This window comes from Lepidothrix coronata, unplaced genomic scaffold, assembly GCF_001604755.1.
Source record: "Lepidothrix coronata isolate B3197 unplaced genomic scaffold, Lepidothrix_coronata-1.0 Scaffold185, whole genome shotgun sequence".
Lineage (NCBI taxonomy): Eukaryota > Metazoa > Chordata > Aves > Passeriformes > Pipridae > Lepidothrix > Lepidothrix coronata.
This window is the reverse complement of record NW_016690365.1, coordinates 15,655-43,129: the sequence shown is the minus strand read 5'-3', so window position 1 is coordinate 43,129 and position 27,475 is coordinate 15,655. Positions and strand designations below refer to the sequence as shown.

The 27,475-nt window shown below is 38.2% G+C and overlaps 1 long non-coding RNA gene across 1 annotated transcript; it reads right to left on the bottom strand.

Moving 5' to 3' along the window:
• Nucleotides 1-11,860: 11,860 nt before the first annotated feature.
• Nucleotides 11,861-17,687, bottom strand: LOC108505172. The gene is made up of 4 exons (XR_001877409.1): nucleotides 17,495-17,687; nucleotides 14,916-15,061; nucleotides 14,260-14,373; nucleotides 11,861-12,039 (listed from the first exon to the last, which is right to left on the bottom strand). It is a non-coding gene; the product is annotated as an uncharacterized LOC108505172 (long non-coding RNA).
• Between the last annotated feature and the right edge of the window lie 9,788 nt (nucleotides 17,688-27,475).

Here is a 27,475-nt window from a genome sequence, read left to right as displayed (position 1 = left end):
ATTATGGTCTTTTCTTCTGCTTCTTCCTTCTGGTATTTGTTAATGTTACTGTCCCTTTTGATTCAGAAAAAAATGAGAAAAATAGGGATTATTTTGAAGAGGTGATCACTGAAAAAGAAATCATCACCTTGTTTTATTATCATCAGTTGCATATGAAGGCCATCTCTGGCCTTCACAGATGATGAAACAGCTCCCATTGTATATGTCTATTGAAGAAGAATTTGATTCAGTGAATTTAGCAAGAGGGTTGTATTTTGTCTTTTTTGTTCCTTGATTACACTGTGGAGTTTGCCCCATAAATTACATGTTAGATTGTGTTTATGGTCAGAAGAATAACTGTAGAAATGGTGTGTATGCAATACAATTGCATCATGTTTGCACAGAGTAACATATGCTTTGTTTTTTGAACATAAATAGACCTTTTTTTCCTCTTTATTTCACAGAAACTGATCCAATTAGGGGACAATAAGCTTGTTTCTTTCATGATCTGTGCATTATCAACACAATTGTTAAGTGTTTACAGTCTCAGAATTTTATTTAATACAGAAAAAAGGAATGAAACTATACAGAAAAAAAAACCCAGCTTACATTTCCATTTCTCTTTCATAGACAGACACTATTTCTCAATTGCATTTTCTACCTTTGGCTGTAAATCACATACACATTAAACAATAAAATCTCACCTTAAGGTAAACTATAAAAGTAGATTCAGATGACTTTAGACTGAAAATAGATCTAATTTAGAAATGGGATAGGGGCAGTTTTCACCATATTACTTTTCAAAGCAAACTCCAGTTTTTAGAATAATTTAATGAGGACTGTTTAGGATGTTCTTATTACTCTTTTAAGTCTTTTGGACTAACAACTGTGTTCTTGCTGTAATTACTTTAATCCAGTTCTAGAGACCAGTTTTTTCTTTTTACCCATCAGTGCCTTCAGACCAGGAACACTTAAACCAAAAACACAGTATGGAAAGCCAATGGCTCTATAGTAACAATACTCTACAATTTGCTGTGCAAAATTCACATCCTATTTCTTTGACAGGAGAGGGAGTTCAGACTGGCTGGCAGAGACATCTAATCTGAAACAGATTTCCTTCCTATTCAACACTTGTAGGATGAGCTCACATGAAAAAAATCTAATAGTGTTTGATCACTCATTAGTTCAGCAACCTGCTTAACTGCACCAAGTGACAGTCTTGCTGGTATAAAGTTTGCACAAAGCTCAGAGTATAAAACATGTTTAAGACCAGCAGCACTCATTATCCTTTGTGCTGCATTTTCTCAAATCTCACTTTAAAATTAGGAAAAATTTATTCGTATTGGATTTTTATTTTCCCAGTCCTGCCTCCACGGGCAGTTTCAGGGTTCAAGAGGATATTTGTTGATTGAAGCATGTGCATTAAACCTTATAAAACATTTAAAAATCTCAAACAAACAAAAAATCCAACCCATGGTAAGTTAAGGATTATGCAGGGAAATCTTTTTCATGCAATGCTTCAAGCATTTTTTATATTAACATTTGCCTAAAAAAAAAAAGAGCATGAACTTTTTAACGATAATCATAAAGTGTCCTGGAAATGTTTTTTTCTTTGTCTGAAAGAAGACTTTTCTGGACATTTTCTGTGTCTTGAAAGACTCCAGCATAGGGTGCAGGGAGTGTGATTTCTGATCTGATTAGGTAAGACTTTACCTTTCAGCAAAACTGTTTAGGTGTGTATTAATACATTTACCTTGAGGCATGTAAATATCACACCTAGTTCCTTTGCAATATGAACACTAACTGAAAATGAAATAAACCATCCTTCAAGTGAGGAAAGGCCAGGATGTTTGCTTGAAAGTAATATCTTCAGGGAAGGTTATATATAAGTAACTTTCTTAAGACAAGTACTATCTCACTGACTACATGTTGATAAAACCACTCTTGAATCAAAGTAGTAATTAAATTTGGAGGGAGGGTCCTTATAAATTTATTGCAAATTGAACATGATGGTAAAAGTGTGCTGCTTCGTTGTAACTTTTCTAAAGGTCCTCATGAAGTGTTTTGGTAAGCCAATTCCCATGGTACATGTTTAAGACCAGAACTTCTGCAAGCGTTTGATCTTGAATCCAGTATTTATTCTGTTGAAGGTTAATGGGTGTATTTTCTGTTTCCAATTCTGTTTTCAATTTCACTTTACAAGCAAAAACAATGAGGGGAAAAAAATGAAGCAAAACCAACGAAATTCAAACTTCTTCCAAGAAAAAAAGAGACAAAAACCCGCTTTGGAGTGAAAAGAGTCATTAAAGCAAATTTTTAATACCTGACTTTTTTTCCCTGCATTTTAAACAGGAAAGAGTTTTAGATTTGCCTATATACAAGAATGCTAGATTTAAAAATACTTGATATGCTTCCCAACAAGAGAAAGATATAAGCCAGATTTATTAACTGCTAAATAAACTTTATGTTCACTTTTTTTTTTCCACATTCCAACTAAGTAATAGGGTGTATGAAGATCAAATATAACTAGGGACTTCATCAAAGACAACAAAAAATACCTGTATTTGTCTTTTCTTCATGTATTTTCATAAATGGGACTGGTTTAATTAGTAATAACTAAAAATCTGCCAGGAAGGAGGTTAAAAGGGACCTCTCTGAACCACAGATTAGGTTTAGCAATCCCATTTATAAATTTGCTCATTCTTCCCTCAGTCTTACAGAAAACAGTAGCTGACTTTTTTTTTTTTTTTTTATTTTAGAGGTTTCTGATTTGGCACTAATTTAGTTATTTGGGAGTAAAGTAATAGCTTAATTTAAGATGTTATAAGATTCCAAAATTTGGGGTGAAATATTTTAATTCTCCAAATGCTCAGAACAATTTGTGGAGGCTAACTGTATGCTTTCACAATCATAAATGTAGACCTCAGTTTCTATGTGACATCTTTAAATACAGTGTCAGTTACATATTCTTAAGATATCTACTAATTACTAAATGGTCTACTAAACATCTACTAAACAAAGCCACTGAATCTATTTAGTAGATTTTTAGCAGTCTTAAAATTTGTTCACTTTCACACCATGTGACTATCAGGAAAAGAAAAGCATTATTTAGAAACCATGAATTGTGTATGACTATCCTTATAGAGGTGCAATATTTTCTTGAGAATGTGTGAAAATTAGCAGCATGAAAGGAAATAGTAGAATTGAGAGCTTTAGAACAAATAAGTCAAGTTCCTATATATCTAAAAATCATGAGAATGGCTTAATTACCTGAAGAACAAATATAGCATTTATATCAGTTTAAATAATATTTTATATATGTCTATAATTTTATTAGTTTATATTTAGACTTTTTTTTAAAGACATGCTTTCTTTTTTCATTTAGAAAGTCTGAAAATGAAGTTTAGCAAAAGTCAAAATTTGCCTAATAATCTTTCTTCTGAGGTATTAATACTATATAAAAATCTGCAAATGAAAGATACTGTTCTAGTACTATTAATTTTTATGAATTCACTACACTTTTATGGTTTTAAAACTGAAACTCCTGAAAATTATTATCTTTACTTTCATTTTTACTAACTAATGTTTGTACAGTGCATTGCAATGACTTATTACATATATCTCCAAAATGTTTTTCTAATAGATAAGTCTTTGGGAAAGGTTTGGAGAATGGTGGTTGTGTTCAAATTTTATTTTTTTTTATTTTAATGACAAGGGATGTTTCTTTTAGGAACGACAATTGTGCTTTGAAGCCTAGTTCTATATTAACTCTTTCCCACAGAAATTATTTGAAATTAATAACTCTTGATAATTTAGGTTAAGACAGAGAAATTTTTAGATGAATTTTGAACACTGTCATAGTTCAGGTGTTTGGCACATACACGCTGGTAGAATAATACTTCTCAGACATTAAGAAAGTCCAGATTTGTCAGACACTGTAATACACATTTACACTTTATCAATAATGCTAACTCTAATTCTTCGCTTTTTTAGTATGTGCCTCCAGCCTAATTCATGTGCACCTGGAATAATAACAAAAAAAGAGCTGTAGTGTTGAATCTACCTTGATGCTATGTTCACAATCAGTTCTATAATAGCACCAATTCATTTTGCAGCAAATTCTTCTGAAGTTATCAGGGCGGGTTTTTACCCATCAATATTTCTGAAGTTCAAATGACAGTGCCAGCTAATCCAGGTCATTCTGTGGCACATGTAAACATTATGCAAGTTTGTCAGCTCCACTAGTATCTCACCTTCAACAAGTATTCTCCCCTCCCTTCTGTTCCAGGTGAAGGCTTACTGTCAATACAATCTCTGTCATAAGAGCATTCTCTGCTTGCACCACTGTGCGTTAGACTAGTTATTTTACTGAGGCTTGTTTACCTCTGGGTACAAAATTCTTTTGGGTGTGATAACAAATTTCATATATACATATTTTGAATGTTCTTCTGATGGTGCCTTATTTGCTAATGTGACGTTCCAGAGGAATGGTTATTGTTTTCATACATTGTGGACACATATCACACGTAATCATCAGTTTGTTTCAAGTTGACTTTTGACCTGCCTATTGAGCTCCTACATCAAAAAGTTCTTTTTATTTTGGGCTCGTTAAATACTTGAAATCCATTGAATACGCAAAAAAATAGCAAAATTTAGTTAGCATGCATGCACAAGTTTTGTTTCTTTCTTTTTTTTTTTTTAATTAAGTACTCGGACTTACTTCAAAAGTAGCACAAATATGCAAGTCAACTTTATGATTAATAGCTTCATACTCAAATGCTTTTATTTTTGGTCTTCATGGAGAATCTACTATTTCCACTGAGATTTTTTTCAACAACTTTAGCTGTATTTAAAGTTAATGAGCTTTTTCAATTAAAGCTTCAGATATTTAGCCCTTGGATAACATTTAGATGAACCAGGGTGTATCTAATTATGTTGGGTGAATTCTTAAGAGGCTCTGCATATGATTCATTCATAACAAGCACATTTTATGTTGTGGGCACATACTGGACCTCAATCTAGACTGAATGCAAATCACATTGTGTGAAAACAGCATTACCAATAGGTCTGAGAGTTTGAGGAATGACTACACTAACAAATACCCTTGAGAGTGTACAACATCAACCTTTCTGAGTGGCAGAGACTGCTGCTTAGGGTCAAAACTAAACAAAGAGAAGGCTGGATAAAGATTTAAGAATATTGTCTAAACTGGGCAAAACATGTCAGAACAGAATACTGAAATCTTACTGCTTGCTTATAGAAACTAGCAGTGAAACCAATAAAGGAATTAAACTAAAATTCCCACTATTTAACATGATAAAAAAGGGGATGCGGGGGAAACTGTATGGTTTTCAAATTGTGTACTTTGGTCCAGATGTATCTGGGGAGGAAATTCCCTGGGAGCTGATGTCTTTGACTTTCCTGTGAGAGTCCTTTGTTTCTAATCACTGTACCAGACTCCTGGGTGTAGAAGTCACCGCACAAGATAGTCTGACTAGTCTAGAAAAACTGGCATATCAGATTAAATTGTTGACTTTCATTCAGGGCAGACATTTAAATCTGTGTTGTGTATGTCTTTTACAACCTTGAGGACATCACTTATAGGGTCCCATTCTTTGCATTCACCACTTGCAAAACAAGGGTGGCCTTACATCTCTATATAAAGCAGCAATTGTGAGGGTACCTGCTGAAGGAAAGAGCTTGCCACAAGGAATTAGTGAGATAAATACCTATCTAAGCAAATAACGAATAGTATTAAACTATGAATTTTATCACCATACTGGTATTTTAAGAATTTTAAACCTGGGGAACTGCTGAGCAACAGCCCAGGTATTCAGCTCCCTAAATATATAAAGCAGAAAGGCTTTGGAAGGTAAAAACTGAGTTCAGGTTTTAATTACTTCCTAGTGCAGGGCTATCCAATCGTATGGTGTAGAAAAGCCCGCAAATAACAACTTTAAAAAACCCTAACTCTCTTCTGTAATTCTGTGTTTTAAATTCACAGATACAGATGTCTCACTACCTTTATGTTTTCCTGATTTTTCACATGCACCGTTTTCTCAGTTTTGTTCTGCGTCTGTTTGTAGGTTAGTTAGAGGTTGGTTAGACAGACTTAGCACACTCAAGGTAGTCTTTGACTTCACTTGGCTCGGCAAACTTGTTGATGGGGCAGCCTCTCTGTACGGAAAGAGAAATGAGTTGCAGTTGCTTATCCTCCAGACAGAAAAGTCAATGGAGACACAATATCTTCTGTCTTTATCAAATTTTCTGAATCTGACCACTGCCTGCAAAACTGGTAGATGTAACGGCTAAGACAGACCAAGAAACAGAACAATGTGATTATGCAATGTGATTCCCCAAGCACTCCTGATATAAAGAATGTAAAGGCAGGGAAAAAACTTCAGTGGCCATAACTGAGATCTGACTGAAAGAACTGCAATAAAGTACATGGTCTCATTTCTGTCCTCCATCCAATCCTGCTCAAGGAAAACTCTAAAGACAAACTGCACCAGGGTGCAGTTCTGAAGTCAGGATTTCTACTGTAGCTTTGTGATACTACTGCAGTGAATGATTAAAAAAGTTTCTCTCTTTGTGACTGAAGCCTCAGTCTAAACTACAATAAAGATGACAGCTGTTTCTTCAAGATTATTCTGGTAATATATCTGATCCAAGAGAAAATGCCACTTTTCCCCCAGCAAATGTGGCATTAAAGGGGAAATGTAGCAAAATTCCAACCAGAATTTGCCAAAACTGTGAATCTAAAGCTATATGCCCTGGACAGAAAAATATCCACCATGTTCTCAGCACTGAAGCATAAAAAGGATGTTTTCTTTCTATCCAAATTTCCTGTGGGTTTTGTTTCGGTTTTGTTTTTTAGTAACAACAAAGTAGCAGAAACCGTATAGAGGACAAAAACCCCATAATTTCATATCATCTCCATTTTGAGAATTTTCTTTACAGAGCTTTCATGGTTTGAGATAGCCCCAAAAATCCTAATTCCCTAGTCTAAGCCCTCCTCCCACATCCCAACCTAATGTGAGATGGGTTTTCCAGACAAAACATGCCAGACTCAGAATAGGGGAAAGGGAATATATTACAATGACTGTACAAATAAATACTATGATACATTATACACACGAGCTCAGCTATCTCTACCATGACATATAGTATTTACAATGATCAGATCTCTTCTCCCCTCTAAATAAAAGTCCAGGAGGGAAAGAAGGACAGATCCCTTCCAGTCTCTAGGCAGCATCTTCTAAGGCAGCAGGTCATCTGTCCTCTTCTCATGCACGCAGCTGATAGCTGGATTTCTTTTCTACATACATAAGGGGGTCTCCAAGCCCCTTGGCTCTCCTTCGGTCCAAGTGAAGGCCTCACCTGTGGACTGCCAGCAGGGACAAGACTTGTGTCACCACAGGTATATCACGAAATGCAGGGGCATCTTCGTGAAAGTCCCTTCCTCAGGGGTTCAACCCTGAGTCAGAACATCTTGGGCAGCATTCAGTTGCAAGCCTTTGCCTCAAGAGTTCTACCAGAGCTCCTGTGCTCTGTCTCAGGCTGCCAGGCTTGCCAGCAGCAATGGGGGGGCCAAGGTCAACTCCCCCCCGCATTCCATCTGGCCGTCCCGGTCCAGCTCCGGGACGTCTTTGAGCTTCTTAGCTCCTCTCTCTCTCCGGTGCTGCATGTCCAAAACTACTCTCCAAAATAGGAGTCCATCTCCCTCTTTTTCTCAGAGGGGTCTCAAGGGAGTTTTGGGGTCTGGTATCAGTTCTTACCCCAAACTCTGTCTCTCTGCTGCTAGCTCTCTTTCTTCAGACAACACTGTGTCTCTCCTGCTTGGCTGTAATGCTTCTGCTGCATCTTATCTCTTCTGGCTCTCTGCCACCATTTCTCCGGTCAGTGCCAGCTGCTGCTCACATTGAAGAAACATCTCCAGGTTCAGCTACAGGCACTTAGTCCAGCTTAACACTGTTCCAAGTCTCTGCAGTCTCCCCAGCCGGGGCTGGGAGGCCCCAGGGGCCCCGAGGGGCTCAGAGCCCCTTCCTCATGGCTCTACAACATGGCCACCTCTCCTCAACAACAACCAGACTACAACTTGTCTCTTCTGGTGAGCTTGTGATATGTTTACATTTTTGCAGGAGCGCAGATTGGACAAATCTCAAGTGTCACCACCCCTGAGGGTTACCACTTCTCAGCCTCTGGGGGAAAAACCAAGGTCCAAACCACCACAAGAGCATAATCCAAATCCAACATCACACTTCTGCTTTTTATCTTTAGAATAATAGTGTCCATGTCATTATAGCTGACTTTTCACTGCTAGGTAACTAAGCCATTTTTCCCTTGGCAGACATGGTCACCAGAGTCATCATCAGGGACAGCCCCAATGCACAGGTGATGTATGTGTTGGGCAAACTCCCATCCTGGCCAGTTAACCAAGATGCAGCACTTAAGTGCACCCTAGGTACTAGACTGGGCTTAGGTGTTGTGAGGAAATTCCTCACACAAACTACTTTTGAAAAGCCACAGCCTTCATTTGTATGTTTAGTCATAATCACTGATTTGGCTTTTTGAAATGCTTCTTGTGACTTGATTGCTTTTAGTAGCTACTTGGCTTTAACTGCACAGGAAGCAAAAATAGATTAAAACAGCAAGCACAGTTGGAGCTACAACAAATTGAGAAAGGTACTTTAAGAACTTACCAAGATACCTTTGTCGTTGGTTTTTGGGCTTCTATCCCAATGACTTCAGCTTGAAAGCATTAAAATTAGTTCCTTATACATGCTTTGCAGGTGATGGGGGTTTTTTGAGCTTTAATTTGCTGTTTGATTTGCCCCAGGATTTTCAGGTGTTGCATGAGGGAGTAAAGAACAGAAAGTACCTCAGTTCTTGGTTGTCAGCCATTGGATGATGGCCACAACATTATTAAACCATCCAAGCATGCTGGGTCTTAACCACAAAATTTAATTTTCCCTACTGCAGGGACTAATCAACTACCAGAGGCACTGAGTCCTGAGGAAACTGGTTTTATCTGTATTATTTTCTTTCAAAGACTGAAGCACAGTTAATTTTACAGTTTTGTCTATCCTCAGGCTTACAAACAATGACAGAAACGCAGCTTGATGAGAAACAGATAAAACTGGAATTTACGCTTACGCTATGACATAAATTAAAGAAAGATGAAAGGTTTAAATAATTAACAGCACCTCTATAAGTCAGATAGAAAGACCAAAGATTCCCTTAGCTGAAGGGAAAAAGAGATTGAAAGGGGAATAAAGCACACTGAATGCTATCAGCAGCTACCTCTTGCTTTGTGTGAAACTAAAAAGGAAAGTTGGTTCTTAATGCAATTGCTCATTTCTGCAAAACCACCTCTGCTGACAAATTAAATTCACATTTCCGAGTCTTCAGAAGGCATTTAGAAGGACACACACATTTTTATGTCAAATTTAGTATTCCAAAGAACTATTTGTCATGAATTCACTGCATAATAATACCTTAGCTTCTTCAGTAGTTGCTAAAATATTGTTTTTTTTCAGGAACTCCATGTATATGTTCTCCCACCCCAGAAATGTAACTAGGCAGTTGAACCATTTATGATTCATTTTCTGAGAAGTATAGGGTTTCATGCTAAGAAGACAAACCTGTGAGGGAAGTAAAGAGAGCAAGGAAAGCAAAGAAATACAGCAGCTCAGCACCACCTCAATATTCATCTATATTGTTTTTAATCATAGAAACTGTTTCTTGGAGTTCTTCCAAGAAAGGGGAGCAAGGGGGGAAACTCCAATGAAATAATGATACCTTAAAATCTACCAATATTGGAGATAAAGGCTGTACTATGCACGTGTTAAATTTATCAGAAAAAGATGGTTGCAAGAAGCAGTTCACATGACTAAGACAGAATTCTTTCAAAATGACAGTTGTTCAGGCTTTATAAGAAACATTAGCTTAAAAGAAATTTGAAAATAGAAGAAAGTTCTAGCCAAAGAAAACAATTATAAATATTCTTAATTGCCTGGAAATAATTTGTCATACAAAATTGGACTGAAATACATTTATACAAAAGCTTCAGATGTGTTGATGTTGTAATACCTTTTAGAAGCCCAGCGTATTTTTGCACAGCGAGTTCCAATAACACATTACAGAAAAGGATATGACTTTCACTTTTATCTTCTGCCTCCTTTCCTCACTCCATTCTCTCCTTTACTTTTTTCACTTCACTTTTCTCCTTTCTTTTCTTCTTTTTCATTTTGCAGGGCAGGGGGAAGCATAAAATAACTGGAAGACTCAGTAACTGCTACTCAGTGTATTTTATTATTTCAGGAATTCATTCCAAGCTGGGCTGCAATTACATTTAAAACTTGAGAATAATGGGCTATTGACATGTATATAGTTTTAGAAATATAAGGCCTCATTTTCTCAGCTGGAATTTCCCTACAATGTGCATTTGCATTACATTAGAGGTGCTCTTTCTAAAAAGAGCATAGCCTGCATTCAGACATTTTGACATTATCTGGGTCAGAGGCAACATTTAAAAGCAATAGCCCTACATCTACGGTGAATCTCTTACAAGCACACACAATGCATTAGTGAAAATGAGGGGAAAACTGAGAGGTTCTCCATATTAAGCCATAGTTTATGACATACCTGCCTGTACCAGACATTAATCTGCAGGAGATAGATTGTCATGGTCATGGTCCCCTGCTCCACTCCAATTGCATATATATTACCTAAATTGAAATCTGTACTTCTTCACACCATGTGTAGTTTGATGTGGCCAGAAACGGTAGAATGCATAAACTAGTGGTTTTCACGGTGCATAAAATCATCTCCATTTTCCATGTATTTACCTACACATATAGCAGCTGCAAGTTTTTCCTTCTGGTTTAACAATGAGGACGTTATTCTCTCTCAGCTTAGCTGACGTCCAGCTAGCTTGTCAGGCTCAAAATTGCATGGCACTGATTAAGCATGTAAGCAACTCAGTACCTTTCTTGTTCCCAGAAGTGCATAAGACATAACGAAAAAGGAATGCAGAAGTTTTTCACCTGTTATAATTGTTTCATAAAGCCCTGTACAATGTATTCTTTGTCATCTTCGAAGAATGGGTCATTTATGATGGTAATGCTTACACAAGTGTGTTTTATGAATAGAAAGATCTGCGTAATTGGTGTGGTATTACAAGTGAAAACCCACGGAGGTTGCACAAGATATATTTAACTTTCTAATTCACCGCTTACAAGATTTCCAGATATCAGATGTTTAATTTGTCCTTCATTGACATATTCCATTCTAATGAAAATGGCTCCAGATTAGTACCATCACACTGTAATTACTGAGATATTAAAGCCAGTGTAAAGTATGGGTTTTTCTTGCTTCCTCTTTTCATGTCTCATTTCTAACACTTACCCCCACTCCCAATTTCTATCGCCATCACAAATTTCCTTTCTTTCAAATTCTCCTATTTTAATTTTCTTCTTCTCCTTCTTTCTCAAAAACCTGACATTAACTTTGCTGCTCCCTTGGCACTCGACTATTTCTAACCCTGGCCAATCCCTCATATACAATACATCTCTCCTAGCACTTTTTCTGCTGTCTTCAGTTGTTTCTTTCAAAGCCTTTCTTCTCTTCCTGTTTTCCTGTTCAATCTAGTGTATCCCTTTTTAACCAGACAATCACATTTTCCAGTCCCTTTACCTCTTTCTCTCCCCTTCCTTTTAACTGAACCCTGGATCTGCTTTGATAAGCCAGCCCTTCTTGATGGCCTATCCCCACCTCTCCTTCTCCACCTAGCAGGAAGATATTTCTCTTGCATTCCAGTGCTTGAATTTCCAGCTCTAGCATCTCTAGGCCAATGAAGAAAATAATCACCACAGAAAAAGCTTCTTAATAGAACCAGAAAAATGTGTTCAATAACAAATGGCTGTCTCTTGACTCTTGGAAAAAGAAAATCCTAAAATCAGCAGACTTACAGAGAACCTCTTAAGGTTCTGTAAGGAGGATGTCCCAGAAGACTGAAGCTTGTCCTTCTACCAGTTAGGTAAGGAGGGTAGGTAGGACCTGCAGAAAAGAGAATTTGGGATGTCCTTTTCCCTGCCTAAGTGTCAGAAACTATAATTTTTCTTCCAAAGTTTGACCACCTCTCCCTGGCTTTGAATCAAACCTAGACAAAGGTATGTGCTTTTCTTCTGAGGGAAGGATGTTGCCTTCTAGTGCAGTAAAGAGGGAAGAGTTGCTTACATACAGCTTTAGGTTCACTGCTCCACCAACACATGAGAGTGTATGAGAGTTTTCTTCGCACAAGGCAGAGCAACTCTCACAGGTCTCTCTCTCCTAACGGAAGGTGGAGTTGGAAAGTGGGAATGGATGGACTGGTATTCTGTGTTGGTTTTGGTTTTTTTTCTACAGCAAGAAGGCATTTTCTGTTCTTTTCCCAAATACAGTCTAGCTAGCTGTCAACTGGTGTGGTTGTAAACAAACATTCCTACCTAATATATTTGACTCCTGAATCTTGTCTAATTGTACCCCATTAGACAAGATAAAGTGGTTTCACTTCACTCCACCATAAAACACTCAAGCTGCTAAGTAGCTCCAGAAAGCAAACTGACTTTTTTAGGTCCCTCTTTCTGACAGGTGAAGTTAACACCTGGTGCCCCACCCAGGCATGGGAGAAAATACAATTTCTACATGATTCTGTTAGCAATACTACTCACCCCAATGCCATTGTGATGGAAATTCATCCCTTTAAGAAAGTTATTGACATTTTAAAAATGATTTTACAGTTTTAGCACATGGTAATGAGTGTTCTAAATAGCAAACGTGGTTTAAAATAGTATTGTGAGAGACAAAAAGAGGTGAATAAGGAAAAATACAAGGAATCGTGTGTTAGAGTCTAAAAAGCGGCAGGGAATGAAACAGGAAGGGACAGAGGGGAGATTACGCAGAGACTGGTTTTAGGAATTGAATTGTTTTATCATTTTAGTAAAATTCTTTGTTCAGAACAAAAAGAAAAAGGAAGTATTTTATTGTTTTTAAGACTTTCAAAATTAAAATGAAGTAGAAAGGTCTGTTCATAAAAGTGTATATAACTACAAAGGTATTCTGACACTCCTGGGATGAGGAGACATTCTAAACATACAATCAGGTTTTAATTTGCTGAGAAGCAGCAATAGCAGATGACTCTGGCAGCTGTATAGGAAGTAAATGGATATTTCAATAGTTTTGTAGAGTAAGCAGTTTTGCTTAATCAACCAACAAGATTATTTTAGAAATTAATGTGAACTAACAAAACACAACATGAATTCTTTGTCACATGTAGTATACGATGTGGCAAACAAGTCCTGATTAGGATTCAACAAAGATCTGTGAGGATGACAAAGTGGCCATGCTGAGAACCAAGAAGAACAATACAGTGGCCATTCTGAGAATCAAGTATGACACTGCAGTGTTCCATTTAGGGAGGACACAAATTATGCAGGCATTAAAAACTAGGATGAAGTAGTCTGCTGACTACTTTGAGCCTGAATCAGTGCTCCAGGAACTCTGGGTATCTTTTCTTCATGTAATTTTCGGGCAGGAACAGTTCTTATTCCATATAGCATATGACCAATTATTCCTTTTTCATTGATAAATTATTTCTTATGATGAGCATTTTTCCAAGTCTCTTCTACTCTAAGATTTTGCAGAAATTTTACTGGCAATTTGGACCTCAGGACTTAAGCTGGCTTGGCTTTATTTTCCCTTCTCCCTTGACCCCTTCACTGCCTTATCTCACAGTCACTGGGGCATTATCTATTGAATAATCAATTATTGTTTCTTTTAAAAATAAAAGATATTTGGTATATGTGGAGATCAAAATTATATTCTGATCCTTTTTTATGCAGGTTTCTAACTTAAAACTCCTGGCAACATGCTTTAGGGCATTGTAAATCAAAAACGCAAAAGCTACAGCAGGTAGAATTTAGGCAGAGATATTCTGGCTATAATTAAGTGCTACCAGCACTAATACTTGAGTCCGATTACACGACAATTTGAAAATAGAAATTTCCACTTCTCCAAATGCAAATACTGTTTATGCAGAAATAAATTTTCTAATTTTTGACAAGACCATTTGTTATAGGAAGACATGACTAAACAAAACAAACCCCAAAGAACTGTTCCACAAGAATGTGCCTGTCTCAGTGAAACTGCAAACACAGGATGGTGTGTGTTCTTGAAATAGGGAAGAGTAACTCAAATATTCTCAATGAAACATAAGAGTTGGATGGGCTGGTCATTTACCTGATAAAGGGAGATGTGGGAATTAAAATCATGTCCACCTCCTGAACAGCTCAGCTGCATGTCTGGATCACAACTAGTGGACAGTTTCCAAATCAGTTCTATGGGGATGTAGATCTGTAAAATGGTGAGGAGATCAGCAGATAAATTTAGTTTCTGGGAAATAGGCAAGGGAGTTGTTTTATTCTTTTCTATGATACTATTTCAAAGATAATGCTGATTGAGTTATTAAAATTGTGTGTCATTTTAGCAGTCTGAAAATATACATATATTAACATGGAAAAATTAACAACTCCCAACACTCCAATATTCGTTCATGTTGGAATAACTGACAGACTTCCAATATGCATGAACTTTATTCTAACATTTTGCCAAACAATTCTTTATCAAAATTAATATGAAAATCACATTCTGCCACATTGGTATTAACTGTAACCACAAAATGGAAGTACTAATACTTTCTTAAGGCAGTGTTCTAACAATTTTACTTAGATGGGATAATTCATTAGCATTGTAGATACCACACAATCTTGTAAGCTCTGTAATCAATTTGAAAAACTTTGACCATGATTTCCAAGCCCTGGCTAAATAACTTTTTGCATTACAACAGTCACCAGCATTCTTCTAAGGGTTTATAGTAGAGTAAAATATTTTCATACTCTTCAGCTGAGGAAAAGAGCAAGCCTTCCTACAAAATGTAATCCTGCAAGGCCTTTGTGTCTGGAGTCAAAGGCCTACTCTGTTCTTCATGCCTTGTCTTTCTCCAGGACTTCATGGTTCCCATCTAAGACAACCTAAAAATGACCTGCCAAGAAAGAATCAAGCAAACTTTTGAAGCTACACATAGAGATTCACATACCTATACATATCTATATCTATGTATCTATATCTACATATCTGTATCCATACACATGTATATATGTGCACACACACGCATACATGGAGTGAGGAGTACAACTTGCACTTTGGAAAATATCCTATAGCTTTTAGTTTTTGTACATGATTCCACAGCAATAGCCACTCCTGCAACTGCAAAGAGTTACAACTACAGGTTACAGTCTAGTGTAGGTAAGAGTCACACAGTGAAGTCACACTTGTAAAACTTCCCATGCAAATAGCTGTGAAACCATCTCTGATCACCTTTTCTCTACTTTACAATGGGTTGCAATGAAAAGGCACTTTATGCCACATTACTTATATGCTATTTCTCATACAAAACTGCAAAAATCCTTGATTCTTATAAATATTCTCCAAATAGGGAGTAGAAAACTCTGAACCATAGTAAAAGAATGATTAGCACTGGTAGCCTTATCAGCTGAAATTATTCCTCAGTGGTGGCTTGCCAGTAGTAACTGCTAAGATTTTAAAAAGCAAAATGTGAAACTGATTTTACTGATGTGATTGAATAATTAGATAAGTGCAAAAATCTGTCAGTGCAAGAGTGTGTGGCAAATAAGTATTCAGACATGTTCTCCTAAAATACCTGTTTCAAGAAACACTATGAATTATCTTAAACTCCTGCTAGTGCAAGGTGATTTGATTTCCACTCATCTGTACCAACACCAATTAATCACTGTAACAACAAAAAGGTCACAAGCAGGAATCTTCGACTGCCATAAAATGCATCTCAATGCACTTTTATAAAGAAGTCAGATTTAGACCCAAACCAAAGCACAGACAACATCTCAGCCACTCTACACAGAGTCATAAGATGAATCTTTATACTTGCAAGTGTTGGGCAGATATGTTAAATGAGACTACACATGAAGCATCAAAGACTATCATTGCACAATTAACATGCCATGTCCTAAAACAGTAGAATAGTTAGTCTAATACAATAGTTTAGGTAAGTTCAGTCTGATGGAATACAAAGTAGATATTCCAGTCTGCTCCATATTCCTGAATTGGTTTCCAACAGCGTACTTCCCTTAGCTGAGAACATTTTAAAATTATATCTCTAAGAGAAGACTATATCTGCCAGACTTTTGTAAGCACCACACACTAGATCTTCTTTAAATTGTGCTGCAGAAGAGAGATAGAACCAGATGGGTACATGAAAGCAGGCTTATAATTTAAAAAAAAAAAGGAAAAAAAAGGATATATAAAGTCCAACACCTTAATTTACAGCTCACAGATAAAGGACTAACAGCAGAAGGAGTCTTCAGCCAAATGTGATGATTTGGGCCCAGACTATTTCAGCTGAGCATAAAGTTTCAGCTAGTGATTTGGAATGAGAGCTGGAATCAAGCTGGAGCCCCAAGCCTGGAGTAGGCTGGTAAGTCACAGCAGGAACTGGATCAGACAGAGGATGCCAGGCTACAGTCGCAAGAGGTGTCAGAAATAGGTGTGATTCAGGTATGAGTTTATTAAATATAGATTCCTGATTAAGTTTGAGACCAGATTAAGTTTGAGACAGATAAGAAGGATTTTAGATATAAAGCGAAGAGACAATACCATATTAGCTTTATCATGAAGGAGTTAGTCTGTGGAGTTCACTTGCTCTACTAGTGCAAGAATAGGAAATGAAATTGCTATGCTCCATCTGACTTACTTATCTGTCAGGAGCTACGTTAGGATTAGTCTGGTACCTAGAGTGTGTCCATGGTTGGATTCTACAGCCCTCCACTATGCTTCAATGTTCTTTTTTTTCTTTTTTTTTTTTTTACTGCAGAGTCTACATGCAGAAAACAAGAAACTGCAGGTCGAACTCTGTCTCTAAGGACTTGCTCACTGGTCTTAAACTCATCCATGCTTACCTTAAACCCCATGCAGATTCAATACAATTTCAAACTTATTCTTTTTATAATAGGAGGAAGTTGAAATTAAAAATTAGCTATATTAGATATGCCTGGCAACCAAATTACCAAAATAACAAAATTCACAACAACTGGTTTTATTACTGGTTTTTGTCCTTGTCTATCTGGGTGCATTTGATAGCCTACTAACCCTAACAGTATGGTATGTAGCTTGGGAAACAGCCATTTACATGTTACCTATGAACATCCGGAAAACAGAAAAACCACAGAAGCAGCAAGTCATTTGAGCCTCTCTCCATGAGTTCTTGGTAGTTCTGTATCTCATCCTTTAGCATCTATGATGTACCTCAGAAAACTTTCCATCTTTGTGCTTCCTAGAAGACACACCTTTGAGAAGAGCACATGCCGTGAGGAACTGTTACAAAGATGGCAAGAGGAGCTGCAGCAGGTGCAGAGAGAAACAGAAACAAGCAAGCACCTACCCAAAAGCAATAGGTTATAACATCGATATTGAGGAACAGCTGACAATGGAAAAGTCTGTTTTAGTGTTACCAGTGAATCTGTTCAGCACAGTTTTATTCCAAGTTTTTCAAGTTGTAATGTATTTACCCCTCATATCTACCCTCCAATTTTCCTATTGGCTCCTATTTACTGCATTGCAGATGTTTCCCTCATTGGTCCTGCTGATCCTGTGTTCCCTCCCTCCTTTCTTGATTGGTCATCACCCCTGTCAATCCCATGCTCCTCCCTGGTTTCCAGAACCTTCCTCACCCTACCCTATATAAATCTTCACCTTGTTTGAATAAAGTGTGATATCACAGTGACAACCTGACTTAATCTTTTACTTTGCTCGATCCCAATTTGCTGTCGTGGATCCTTTCCAACCCCAAACTGCGACACACCTTTTATTATTTTTTTAAAAAAGCAAAATATTGTGATGTTCCACGAAATTCTGCTTGCATTCAATTCCCATATCCGCAAAGGATAACTGTTTCCATAGGCAAGTAAACCTCCTCTTTTAATTAGGGCACTGTTTTGTGGAAGGCATAGAAAGTCAAGGTGGGATCAGGGGGAAAATTGCCTCAAGCTGTTTTTCTCTGTTGTTCAAACATGCAGGAAACTGGAGTATGCTCCCAGGCAGAGTTTGTTTCAAAAGAAAAACACTGCATTTGCTATCAAAGACTGTGGGATTTGCAACCCTAACCGCATCACCAAAGTCTTACTGAGACCAACACCACGAAAAAAGTATAGATTAGCTAGAGACAGAGAACGTCTTTACAGACATGCAATCAGGAAAGTGTGAGCAAAACAGAGGAAACACAAAGCAGACAGAAAGTGACAGAACAAATCCCACTGAGCAGTTTGCAGCTCTTCTCCCTCTACAGAGCTGCAGCAACATGGGATGGGAGGGAGAGGGATAACATAGTAGTGAGTCTGAGTTAACGTGATGCCAACTAAACAAGACAGGTAATTTTATTTCTGAAATAGTTGTAATTTGGGCAGTAAGAGCTGTGGAGTGACTTCATAAAAAGTACCACAGAATACCTTAGTGCCAAAATCTTAGGCCATACTGAAATTAATAGATGTTGTTACCCTCTGGTGTAATGAAAAATCCTGTTCCGGTCTAGCATCTATGACTTTTTTCTATTCCAGTTGTGGTTTTGGAACAATTATTCAATTGTGTTTTTGCTGGAAATGACTTTTCATTCGACAGCTACATTGCATTTATTGCTACTGTATCTCTACACCTTTACTACCGCTCTATTGTGAGGACTTCTTTTTCCATCAGAGCTCTTCCCTGGACTCATCTATTGACTATCTCTTGTTGCCGTGGGAGTTAGGTGCTGAAAAAATCTCCAGAGCAGTTAATTAGGGGTGAGATAAGAAAGGGTTTATTTTGCCAAGGCTGAAGATGTTACAAGACGCGCGCCGGCCGTGCCTGAGATTTTACATTTTATAATACTATCCATCCAATCCCAGATGTGTCCACCTGTGGCCTTTACTCTGGACCGCCCCGGGTCCACCCCCTGAAAATGGGTCTGGGGTGCATTTCGGGACCCTCTGTTCATCCCATCTTCATCTTCATCAGAGCACAAAGGGTACATAGTCACCCAGTTTTTGACCGTGTTCTGTGGTTTAGGCCCTGATATACTGTTCTGCCAACAATCTAGGCCTTGCCTTGACAAAAAACTAAACATTTCTACTGGATTCGAGAGTAGGGGTGATATAGGGAGCATAGAATGGGGTAAGAGGGCTAAGGAATGTGTAAACAAGGGTGCTACAGAGAAAGGGAAAGGGACAAGGGACAAAGGAGGGAGGGTTTCTGCTTTTAAAATCTACTTATAAAACTTATAAGGCTTACCAATAAAAGAAAAATAAAAAAACCATTAGGGGCTTAAGGCATCACTCTCATTTGGGCACCTAGATGAGTGTTTCCCTAGTGGACTGGGTTTTCTGAATAAAGAGGAGTTTCTGGTCAAGCACTGTGTTTATCCTGCCTCTAGTGGGAAGGTGACTAGCACTTCACCCATCCCAGCTCTTTCAGATGGAGCTGGCTACAAACAATAAAACTTTACTATGTAATTTAGTTTTTAGCAATAATTTCAGTTTGGATGAAGTTAATATTTTTCATGAGTTATTAGCTGACTTCAAAAACAATAGCTCCATAATCCCCTCTAGACATAGAAATAGGCTACATAATTGCAGAAGTCATCACAGAGGAGACAAGGTTTTTAACAACTGGCATCTCCTAAGATTTATTTTTTTTTACATCATTTTCCTTCAGTGAGAATGATCTTGACACTGAGTAATTCACAGTCAATATCTACTTAGGAATAAATAGTCTTTTTCTATAAGCAAAGTAGCCTGTGAAAGGGGTTAACAGTAATCAGCACAGAATTGTTCCATTGGGGAATGACTGTAAATACTGAGAACTTCTTCCATTTCTTTCCCTGCTGTAGTTACGTTTTTTTTTTTTTTCAAGTGAGTAGTTTGGCAACCCTGAAACTCTAGCCTTTATTTCTAGTTATAAATCAGAGAATCATCCCCTTGTGTTGACAGTTGCTATGCAAAATCTGATTCTTGCAAGTTTTAAGTGGTCCAGTATACAAAATATAAGAAATTACAGGACACATAAATTTAGGGGTTTATATTCAAGTCAATGACTTGCTTTTAATATAATGCAGACAGGATACTGAGGTACCAAGGTGGAGGGTGAAGGTAACAGAACAATAGTAAAAATTATTGCCATTTTTTCTTCATCTTCTTTAGCCTGACTGAGACAATAACACAGAGACATTTAAAGCTAGTGTGATAGAAACACTTTCAAATACCTAATTAAAAGATCATGAATAATTCAGATATAAATAATATTTGTGCACAGATTTGCAAGTGGACTATCAGTGATCCATTGCAGATTTATTAAAGAAGCCACAAAATGTTCCTGTTGCAGAGGCCAACTCTAAGGCCTATCTATAAGGACATTCTTTGTCTCTAACTAATCTATACTTCTATTAACAGAACAGTTCTTTGTGAAATTTTCAAATTTCAAAATGAAGAATTATGTAAATATAAATGATGGCTCTGTTCTCTTCATTTCACTTTTTTTTTAATTGACTGAAATTGGCAACACAATCCTGGAACAATCTAAAAACACTCCACTGACTTCTGGAAAATTTGGGGGAGTTAATGTAAGAAAAAAGTGATTTCACAAGCACTACACATGCAGCAATCTTATCCAACCAAAATAAAATTCTCGTAGCCTGAGGACAGTGTGGAAACATGGAAACCTTGCTGGAATAATCTATCCACACAAAGAAATGGAAACTTATCTATTTGTGTCCTTTCTGCAATGTTGTCTGACATACAAGTCAGTATGACCACCATCCTGAGCCTAGGGCTGTGGGGTCCATTCAGGGCTCTCCCCACCTCCTGCTGGTGGTCCTGGGAAAAATCCCTATGGAACCTCAGCTGTAGCTGGGGGATGGGACTCAAGGCTTTGTTAAGGGCTGCCACCACAGACAGACACTATTGGTTCTGGCTCCACAACCAGGATGACTGCACCCATAGTTGTGTCCCATAGAGCTCATCTGCCAGAGACTTTGTCCAAAAAGAGTCTGGAATGCACAAGCAGGTCACAGCCCCGTGGGCTGACCCTAACCCAGGGCAACCCCTATCCCACAAATCCACAAATGCTTTAATGAGGATTCAGTGAAGGGAGCACAGTTTTATCAGCCAAGCAAGTCTAATCTTCAGTGCTTTGTGATGCCTTACCTGCAAGACAGATGCTAGTCCATCCTCAGCAGTTATTTCTTGTCCCACTGGTATGGTCAGCTGGGTGCCCCCTCAGGCAGAGGGAAATGCCCCCTGCTCCAGGTCCCGGGCTCCCAGTTCAGTGCACTGGAACAGTGCTTTGGAAACAGCAATCCCACAGCCACAGAAGGGATTCCCTTGCTGGAGCTCCAGCAGAGCAGCCAGTCAGTCACCAACAGCACCATCTGGTTCATGGAGCTGGGTGTGGGACCTGGCTAGGACGAAATAACTCCTTGAGGCCCACTACATGCTAGCATTGAGAGTTTAAATCACAAAATGGTCAGGGTAAAGCCACATGGAGCCTGGGTCAGCTCTTGAATCTGGCTCTCACTTTGGACAGCTACCTGATGGTGTGCAAGACAGAGAGCACCAGAGCTCTGGGAAAGCCCAGACACCATTTCTTCTGCTTCACAGAAGAAGCCCATGGAGGTGGGCACCAATCACCTTCATCCCTTATCCCACAACCAAGAGTGAGGATGCAGGTGTTGGGGAAGATCATGCTTCTGCTGTGTTGAGAAATGCCACTGACTCGAGCAATATCCATGCCCAGACCACTGCAAAGGTAGTGTTGTCTGCAGGTATCTGCAGCAGCACTCTGCTACACAATACTCTTTGTCATCGTTTTCTTGGAGTAGATGCACTGCCCAATCCACTGGGTCCAGAGTTTTGTGGCCTCTGAGTTTGTATGAATGCCCAGATGCTCACTTGCCTGCAACCCACCTCAGCCAAATTAATTGCTATGGGTGGGAGCTATGGAGACAGTCACCTTGAGGTAAACCATGGAACCAGGACAGGCAGAGGCTCCTGTGCCCTCCACTCTGCGCTATCATCCTCAGGCTACTTTGACTGCAGGAACATTACCCTGTCACTGACTGCTAGTTGGGATCCAGCAGTGCTCATGTGCCTTTACCCCCAGCTCCCAGTTAATTCTCCCTTATGGTGCCATCCCAGTCTTGCTGCTTCCTGACTCAGAAGACTTTCTTTGCCTTTGTTGGATTTAAAAACTCATTCAGTGGAACAAAATAACAAAATTTAGATGATTGTCCCCTCAATATCATTCATTAAATAAGCTATTGTGTTTTGTTCTCTTCCCAAAGGATAACTGTCTTGTCACAAAATGACACCTTCAGACGTCAGTCTTCTCATTAAGATAGAGCTGAAACCTTAGGGAATGAGGTGCCATTTCACTGTAAGTGGTCCATAAAAACTGAGCTCCACAAAAGATGTGACAGTGTTCTGACATTGTTTTACCCGTGCTATAGCCAGTCTTTGGATATGTGAGTGACTGGCAGTCTCTGAGTGCTTAAGTTTCTAACTTCTTTAAAGAATGAGAGATATTTTTAAACTTGTGGTGGTATCTGTTTCTCTCTCCCAGTAACGTTGTGGGCAACTATTGAGGTCAGAGAGCTTACGCACTCTTTTACCACCACCATGTAAAGTTTAATGGACAGGTTTTATCTGGTTTTAGTGTTGCATGGTGACCACAGCACAGCCTAGCCTTTGCCCAGGGTGTGTGTACCCTCTGAATGTAACACTTCACTGCCTTGGCATGCCACATGGACAGACTGAACCAGTTTTATGCACCTTAGATAGAGGACATTTACAGAACAGTTCTCTGTGAAATTTTGAAATTTCAAAATGAAGAAATGGAAAATTCTTAGGTAGTTTGCAAAAGAATAAAAACTGCAGAATATTTGAGTTGAATATTAATATGGACCTGCTTGTATTTATTGCCCAATAGGTGCATCTCAGCATGTTTCAGTCTTTTTTTCCAGGTAGCATCAATATTCAGTCAAATGAGAACTTAGTGGTTGGCCTCCTTGCATCTCACCATTTCCATGAGGTAAATCTTTACATTTAGATGATATGAGAGGGATTTTCCTACCTGTTTCCATGAAGTTATATTTTCTTTAACATATCCTCATCTTCTTTTGTTAACATATCCACTATGGAAGTAATTTTCTTTTCAAAAGTACTAGAGCCAATTCTATATGATGCTTCCTTAGTGGCATGCCTAGAACTGCAAATGTTGTACTACAATCACCTATAAGAAAACTTGTATGACATACACATAGCTGGCGGGTTTTGCTGCGTAAACACTAAATTGCAGATGAAATAAGATGGTCAACTGCTGCTGACGTACAAAATAGGTAGGAAAATAACATTACAGATCTCAAGACGAAAATCTGACCCAGCATATAGAATTAATAGCTACCTAGTTATGTGCAGATGGTTAATATTCCTACACTATACATACTCACAAATGATTCCATTTTTTCTACTAAGAAATGCCAGGTGAGAAAGTTTATTAACTGGGCTCCGGTCTCACTGATGTTTAAATTGTGTTCAAGTAGAATTTATCTTCAGAGGCAGTTATGCTGTTTGGTTTTTGTCAAATGAAAAGTGATTGGAATTGATATCAATGGTTTTCTTTGCTACAGAAAACTCAAAAACATTTCATTCTGGACAGATTTTGAATATGGTACTATTATTTTTTCCCCTCTGGCTAGAAAAAAAGCTTCATTAGGAAGTGAGAATTGTTGCAGGATTTTAACAGAACTGAAGTTTTTGTGATCGATGTATTTATTATAAAGAATAAATTCTCTAATGACCATGCAAATTAACCTTTTTTTTTCCAAAATTTTAATTTTATACTCAGCTGGTGTAGCACACAGACAAGTCTGAAACCTTCCACTTTTTGATCATTATTTTCCAGTTTCTTTCATAATAACAGTTTTAAACAGAACTCTTCAGCTGGAAATCTGATTACACTTTAAGAAAAGTATCAATGCTAAATTTTTTTTCCTACAGTTCATGCTCTTTTAATACAGAAATTTATGGCACTGTCCATTTACATTACATTCTGAGAGCCTGATCCAACTCCTGTGTAATCCTATAAGAATGCCTCCATTAGCTGCACTGGAGTACAAAACTACCACAAAACCAGATCCAAACATCCCTAAGCTTTGAAAAACTTTGGAACTTTTTCCAAACTTTTGACTCAAATCCATCTGTATTTAAACTACAAAGTACCGTCTTGATTTCATCTTAGATTGCAATGTGTATTCTAATTATGCAAAATTTTAGCAAATAAAATTAGGCTAATAATGACATATAAGGAGCTGTTAGTATGCCAAAGAAAATACACCAATTATATTAATTGTCAACTTATTTTAGAAAACCCATTGATATGTTTTGACATCAATGAGTATTTCACTCCAACTTTATTTTATTGTTTATACTGTTAGTAGCCGTTTTAGGCAGTTTAATTGAAAAAAAACCCCAATAGCAGTATACTAGTACTATGACAAAATATCTATGTGAAATCTGTGCTTTTTTTTTTCAGTAACTGTGTTCTTTTGGAACGTTCAGGTTCACATTTGTGTACATAAGTAACAACAAGAAATGCTTTTATGGGGTTTATATTTCACTAGCCATGTAGAACCACAGAACTTAAGAAGAGGCATTCCCATTGAGAAGAGCAGACAAAAAAATCTCTCATTTGATTCCTCTGGCTCTCATATCCATTCTTTACACAGAGACTAGCAGCTTGTAGCTCCTGTAGCACTGCTGACTTCCCTATTGCCTTACATCCCTCTGTACCTCAGAACAGACCATGAATGTACATCCGAGCTTTTGTTGCTCCATTCCACTTCATCTTGGTTACTTCCTGGAAGCTCATTCAAGGACAGGAGCAGAGTACCTCTTGTTGCGCTTATATTTCAACCTGGTCTATATTGCACATGAAAAGACATGGGGCAGATTCTCTTTGTTTCCTAAACATGGCTGTTGACTTGTCAAAACTACCCATGCATACCAAAACAGGGCCATAGGGCTTGAAAAAGTCCTACATGTTAGGACAGTAGGTAACACAGGTAACACACCACTGCATATTTCCTGTGGAAGCACTTTCCAAGTTAGAAATCATAACAGATTTTGTTTTGCATACTGTGAGTAACAATGATAGGTGAGAAACTGATTAACTTTTTTCTTAAATCACTGTTTAAATTTAGGGAGAAAAATGCTATTTCTTCCGGTTTTATCCTTTTTTTTTTCCTGGAAAATTTAGCCCATATTTAAGACTTAATCCCCCCCGCCCCTTGCCAATTCTGCTCAATTTTCTGAGCAGAACCACTTCTTAATTGGTCTGAGTTTGAATTAATTATATCAATATGATCTATATTTGCACACACCAATATCTATCTTTATTACCACAAAATATTTAGTGCATTGATAGATTACAATTTTGTACTGTCAACAAGATATATAAGCAAATAAAAGCTCTTCTAAATTTCACATTCTTTGAGCAGTTTACAAGACAAACTGAGTCTAGCTGTCACGATTTTGAAAATCCTTATTTTTGCCAACAAACACAAAATCTTTGACACAGAGAACAAGCATGTGGAGTGAGTAGGAGTGTTTTTCAGTCTGTTTTTGTTCTCATTCTCTCTTTAAATGCTAGCAAATGGCCATCAGTTTTGTTTCTAAAATGAACCAGTACATCCTGCTAAAATAGCTCTTTATGGCCATGATTTGACTCATGCATAAGGTTTATATTTCTGAAAGTGAAGGAGTTCCAGCAATTTATGATACTGAATCTATTAAGAAAATAAATGCGTACAAGTCCCTACTAAGAAAAAAGGTTGGATTGGTTTGTTTGTTTGTTTTGTAATCATTCGTTGTAGCTTATATTAGCATCCTAAGTAGAGGCCTGTCTCTCAGTTTTATCACCCATCAAAAGTCCTATCTGAATAGCCATTTTAGATACACTGGAATGAAAAATGCCTGTTTGGCATGGAGTCATTGAATAAATAATAAAGGCATTAGCCTTGTCCTATGAACTTGCTACCGACATGAGTTGTGCTCTTGCAGGTGTTCCATGTAAAGAAAAATATCTATGGCTGTCCCTGTCATCATTTACAAATTACTGGATCCACAGGAAAAAGCCTGCTCTTTAGTTAAAGAATGTCATTGCCATCTCCAAAATGTTTAATATGGTGGTTGATTTGAAAACATTGCCATTTTGAATTACTATACATCTACTTTACAACCCAAAGGCAGTTGAAATACTGTGAAAGCTCATTTAGAAAACAGCATTTCTTAGAAAATTGGGCAATACATAGAAAAATATTGTTGTATTTCTGTGCTTTCTAAAGGAAAGAAATGCACTCATTGTAATGCAAGAATGCAAGAAATTGTCTTCATTGCAATGGTGAAGTTAGAAAGGTCAGAAAAAAACTGAAGAACTGTTGGGGAAAAATTAAAAGTATTCTGGTTAGAAACACCCCAGTAGAACTGGAGAAAATAATTGCCTTGGGAAAATTTTTATTTTAGACAAAATTTCAAAATGCAGAATACCTATCAATCAAAACCTGACTAAATTCATTAATTTTACAATGCATCTTCTTTGCCTCACTACTCAATGTTCCACTTGTGTTCAGATGACAGGCAATTATTTTAGTGTTATAGATTAGGTTTATTTATGTGGGAGAACGACCGGATTAGGAAAGCTGGAAAGAACAGCTTTAGAAGCAGACTCACCACAGAGGTGTCTTCCCAGGATCGATCAAAGCAGAAAAACCCTCCCCACAAACCCATATAAACCGCGCGGTTTTAAGAATAAACCCTCTTTCTGCCACGGGACGCACTGGGAGGTTTGGTTTTTCTCTCCCCTGCGCAAGGGGACACTGAGACCGAACACCGCTCCGGGAAAACCAGCAGAGAGCAGCATACAGATCCGTTAATTGGCGCCCATTACATGGATTCAGACCTACGAGGAATCTTCTACAGTGTAGAGGATTTTCAGAGATCTCCAGGCTCAGGCGACGAAGCAGGGACGGCTTCCCACTCAAACGGCATCCTGCAACTCAGCATGGGACCGAAGGGGCGGGAACGGGTTCCGAACGGGAGAATATTTCCTCTCTATTTCCACCCTGCGCACATCATGGGGAACTTAGCTCGCCCCCCGAGAGCCGAGAGGGTGACGGCCACATGGCTGCGTCGCAGCCTACGGCCACCCCCGCAATTCTCCCCTCCTCCCGGAATGGCTCCAGCCTCGTGGCCATGCCACCCCAACACCACCGTCCCGACCAAAATGGTGCTGACCGCATGGCAGCCGCCCACTGCCTCCCTCGCTGCCACCCCACCTCCCC